The following is a 5788-nucleotide window of genomic DNA, read 5'->3' on the forward strand; positions in this document are numbered from 1 at the left end:
TTCAGCTAGATATGCCCAATGACCGCAGTATGATGAGCCGAAGTCAACAGTAATCCCGAAAACCCTAAAGAATACCCAGATCCCTATCTGAGACTCTATAAAAGTTCCACTCACTAAGTTTATTCTTCAGAAACTTAAATCCTCCAGAAAACTCCTATGCCAGCTAAGTCCCAAAACCCAGAGGCAATAGCCTCTTCAAGAACATCAACCAGATGTGTCCCCTTTTCCCATAATGTTGACACCCCTTTTCAACATGAACAAGTTAGGGTAGTCACTGCCTAGACATCCCTGAAGATCAGGAAAATGATTAGACTATAGGAAGATGTAGCAACAAACAAGATGGAATTTAACAAAGATTATGAATACTGAATCTCTATGTAATTTTCTTCTTCTTAGGTGCTAGGATATTAGAATAGCTAGAAGGAAAGTATTGAAATGGTGGAGCTATAACCCGTAGTATCCTTTGAAATTTGTTCCATAGTTACTTGTTAAATTGGAATTTGAAAGTTATCACCTTTTTGTATATTTGTCACAATAAGGAAATAACTGAAACCATGGTACTGTAACTCATAACATTTTTGGAAATTTCTGGTATAACTACTTGTTAAATCATATTTGAAAGATACCACCTTTTTGCATATATGTTATATTTCACAGTAAAGAAATAACTGAAACTGTGGAACTGTAACCCATAACATTCTTTGAAATTTGCTCTGTAACTACTTGTTAAATTGCACTTGGAAAGTTATTACTTCTATGTATATATATTATATTCCTGGATCTTCCAATCTCATCTACAGTCATTTTTCCACATTTGCTTTTCTCTAGCCATACTGGCCTTCCTTTTGTTTTTGAAGCACTTCCCAATTTAGGGCCTTTGTATGTGTTCTCTTTTACAAGAGTACTTTTTCCCCCATACTCTTCTAAAATGCCTACTCATCCAGTTATAACTCAAATGTCAATTCCTCAGCAAGGCCTTCCAGGACCCACTCTCCCATCAAATTAAGTGTTGCACCTTTGACTCTCTCACTGAATCCAGTGCATTCCTTTCATAACACATAATAAATGTATATATAATTTATATAATTTTATAAATAGATATTCCTTTCCTAACATATAATTTATATATATGTATTTCTATACTTGTTTGTAAAAACACATGTCTCTTTCACTAGATTGTAACCTCCAGGAGGGCAGATATCCCAAATCTTTTTGTTTCCCACTGCATAACTACATCACATAGCACTTGCCTTACAGTACTCAATCATTATTTGTTAAGAGTGAATGGATAAATAATGAATAAACACAAATGAATGAACAGAACATTATAAATGTTAAAAGTAAAAATACGTCCTAATAGTTTCTTTTACAATAATGAATCTACACTTTTTGAAACCATTTTAAAACTTCTGTCAAAATTTAAAGGAACCTGTTATTCAAAATTTTCTCTTTTTTCAGCTAGCTCTGTGCTTTGACCAGGTTTTCATTCCTCTCTTTTCTGCTTCACTGAGATAAAGGTAAATAATGAGATTACTTTAGTAAAATTGTATTAAAATTTTATAATATTCAGGAAGTTATCAGTTCTTGAAGTTTCTAAAATTTATTTAATTTTTAGTGCAGCTTATCCATTCATGTGGCTCAAAAATCAAAAAGTATATATATAAAACTCCTTTCCCCTATAGGCTCAGATCCTTTCTCCTTAGAAGTATCCACTGTTATTTGTTGCTTGTATATCTTTCTAGAATTTCTTATGTATATACAAGCAATTTTTAAAAATGTTACTTCTTAGCATTAATTTCAAATATTATAAAAATTGTATAAAATTGACCTAAAATATAAGATATGCACACCCTGCCAGTGCTTATATAATACATCAAGAATTTACTAATTTCTAAACAGCAAAATTTTTATGTGCTCTACCATACCTAATAGCTGATATTAAACAACCCAGAGGCACATTCAAAATGGTACTACAGTTAACATTAAGCATAATTGAGAGTTGTTTGCTTTATGGTGAAAAACTGTAAAAGTCTAATGTCTCGTTACATTTTCCAATATTTTAAGATCAGTAATATTTTTAAATCAATGACTTTTTGCTTTATTCCAATAATTAGCAATGTCTTGTCTTTAACGCCTTACTGAAATGGCAATGAAGACAGCTAACACTACCCTGACTATTACTTAAAAGTAGCTAAACAATTGAAAATATAAAGTATATTTATCTGCACTCTCCAATCTTTGCCATTGCTTACGGTTCATTCCATCTGAAATATTTCTCCCTGTCTAATTAAAATCAAGACAAAAGCACAAATGTGTTTTTCCCTAACATCATTGTCAGAATTAATCTCTCTCCCCTTTCTGGCAATAGCATTTTGTTTGTATTTCTATTAATACATATTAATACATATAGGTGGTTTGGAGTAATGTACCACAGAAAAACATGTTCTTAAACTTAACACATTCCTGTGGGTGTGAAATCCATTGTAAGTAGGACCTGTTTGATGAGGTTACTTCAGTTAAGGTGGGGTCCACCTCAAGTCAGGATGGGTTTTAACCTTATTACTGGAAGTCCTTTATAAGCAGAATGAAATTCAGACACAGAGAGAAAGCCATAGGAAGCAAGAGTTGAAAGTCAATGGAATGCTAAAGAGAAGGGAGAGGTCACGAGAGGCTACCATACCCATTGCTGTATCACAGAGGAACCGAGGACCAAGGATAACCAGCAGACATCCCACAGCACCAGTCTTCTGGAAGAAAGCATCACCTGATGACACCTTGATTTAGACTTTTCCTAGACTAAAAACCATGAGCTAATACATTTCCACTGTTTAAGCCAACCCATAGCATAGCATTTGCTTGAGCAGCAAAGGAAGTTAAAACAGTATATTTTACTTTCTTCATATCTAGTTGAGTACATGTCTATTATGTCTATTTTTCCATAAAATAGGGATTATGTTTTATTTTTGTATTTCCCATGCTGTCCAGAGTATTGTCCTAAAAATAGGATCTAAAAATAGGAGGAGCCCAGTAAGACTTTGTTGAGTTGATTTGAAATAGCTTTCTCTCTATCTGCTCTATAGAGGAAAATATAATATGCAAAACAAAACAAAACAAAACCCTCAGTACTTTGGTATTTTTGTATAAGTCACTAAGGGATTACATTTAATTTTTTTCAAGACTCACTTTTTTCCCATGAAACTTATATATAAAGTAATTCTTCATAAGTTATAGGAAATCAAAACAAAGAAAGTATTGTGGAAGTTCTTGTCCAGGAATTGAATTTCCATTTTATTTGTTCTCTATTTTAATGTCACGTTAATAAATACATTTACTCTGATGGATTATAAAGTACTAGCAAACTCCTTTAAAAGTCACATAGTTCCGTGAATAAAATATGCCCATCAAAGTATATAAGGAAATATAATTTGTTTACAAAGTGTAAGCAAATAACTTATTTGAAACTCTTCAGAGTCTTATTGAAAAACAATAATGGTTTATGTAGAATTTAATGAAAATGGTAAGCAATATGATCACAAGTTTGTTGATTTGATACTGAAAATTGAAAGGAGGCCTCTTAGCTATTTCTTCTGGTATTTACTTCCAGGTGTCTAATATAACAGTATTGCTATTTTTGACTTATCAATTTTTGAAGGTATCTATAAACTTGCTAATATGGTAGTTGAGCTTTGAGATCTCTTGCACCTCCACCACCCATTTGTCTACTCCCATCTTTAAAATATAGTGATACCATTAATTAAATCAATAGTTAGTGATTGCATTATTATGATTCTGTTTCACTGATGAGCTGTTTTGTTTTCAGAGATTTTTTGTTTTTCCTATAGTTGTTAATGACAAAAATAAATTTCATATACAGCACTATATCATAAACTTAACATGCCATCTTTAGGAGTTTAGTATAGAGGGCCCCCTCTGCCAACCTGAAATTAGTTGTAGTTTGGGGAAACCAGCTTTACCTGAGTGTTTTCTCATCACTAAAATAGGACTGATACCTGCCCCATTTTCCTCATAGGTTCTTGTGAGAAGCAAATTAAGAATGAGATAGTGAATGTGAAAGCCCTTTATAAACTACAAGTGTGAGAGAAATATAAGGCAAAATAATTACTAGACCAAACTTTTCACTATTTCTGACCTTGAAACTGTGCTCTAGTTTTGATCCCCCTCCTAAATGAAAGTTCGGGGGACAAATCTTTTCATATCTGGGGTGGGTATTTTCCAATAGGTAATGCAGACATACCAAAGTTTATGAATAATTATTTTAAGTTTACACTGCTTACACAATTTATTTGGACATATAATAAAGTCTGTAAAATAAAAAACTTGTATTACTAGGCAATCTCTTAAGTACCCACCAGCTCTGATTTTATGCTTTTGCTTCTAAATGAGACATTAATTACATTCAAACCTATTCCCACAGACATAACACAGTGGAAATATCTAAGTTGGAGACTCATAAAGCAACTGGTTTCCTGAAGACGCAGGATATTTTAAGGAGGGAATGCAACATGTGGTAGATCCGATAACAAAATCAAAAGTCTGTAAACAATCATAAATTAATTTGTTTAATTAAATAGAGGCTGACCACACTTCGGTCACTTGAGAAAAGCTCATTATATGGAAGGCTTTTGCACACGCAATTACTTGGAACTTCTCTCTTGGCAATCTGGGTTTTTCGTGGCACGGAGCCTTCCCGCGCTTGGAGTTGCCGGCGCGCCTTGCGCGCCCTTGGCGGGAAAGGTGACCTAGAGTAGGACTGGTTTAAAAAGGCCCCGTAGCGCCCCGCAGGCGGACCGTTGAAGGAAGGCGCATGCGCGCTGGCGAACCGTGGCCCCATCGAGCTATTCTCTTGGTTGCTGGAGTCGGGTTGGGCCCCCAGACGTTCCGTAATATATATTTTTTCTCCTTCTTATTTTTTCTTTTAAATCTATTTTTCTGTCACCTCCCCTATTGTTAAAGTTGTTTAATGTCTTAATGACGAAATATTTCAGAAAAAATGTATTTTTCACAAGAGGTTCTTTGACATTTGGTTATCGAGGCGTCTGGTTCAGACCCCATCAGGATAGGTTTAAACGTCTACATTGACTCGTTCATGAAGTTTGACTCTTCTGTAAACTCTCCTAGTTGAATGGTTTGATCGAGAAAAATGAAATTGGGAAAAAAATTTCAAAATTCCACAGTTATAATTGAGAAATCAGAATCAGTCACAAAATCTGTAATATTTTCTGCTAACCCTTTTATGGCTTGTTCCAGAGTATGGCAATGTGTTATATCCAGAGCCTTGCTAAAGTTCAGTTAAGAAAACTTACTGATTTTGGTTACTAGTTGACAAATAACCTACACAATTAAAAATTACTATAGAAGATTATTTTTATTTTAAAATTTTATTATTTAAAGGATTTCGCAGGGCAGTTTTTCATTACTCAGTAGGTACTAGTGAAGAAATAGGAAAATGTTGCCTTTTAAAAAGCTCTTCTAAAGAGTTTTACACAGTGCTAAATGTAAAAGTTTGATTTTTATAACCCATTTATATGAGGCTTACTAATCAAATGGCTTAAAAATTAGGATATTACTCAAAATAGTCATACAGCATACCTGAACCCTCTGCTTTTAATGATTCACAGTAAGAAAGAAATCCTCTGACATTCACATAATATACTTTCTGACTTTACCTGTATTAAACTAGAATGTTAGGGCTAAAAATAGAATTTAATTAATAAAAGCTTGTACTTGGGCCAAGGTGAAATTAAAGAAAATACTTTAACAGAAGAAG

The sequence above is a fragment of the Choloepus didactylus genome, chromosome 2, assembly GCF_015220235.1.
Source record: "Choloepus didactylus isolate mChoDid1 chromosome 2, mChoDid1.pri, whole genome shotgun sequence".
Taxonomy (NCBI): domain Eukaryota; kingdom Metazoa; phylum Chordata; class Mammalia; order Pilosa; family Megalonychidae; genus Choloepus; species Choloepus didactylus.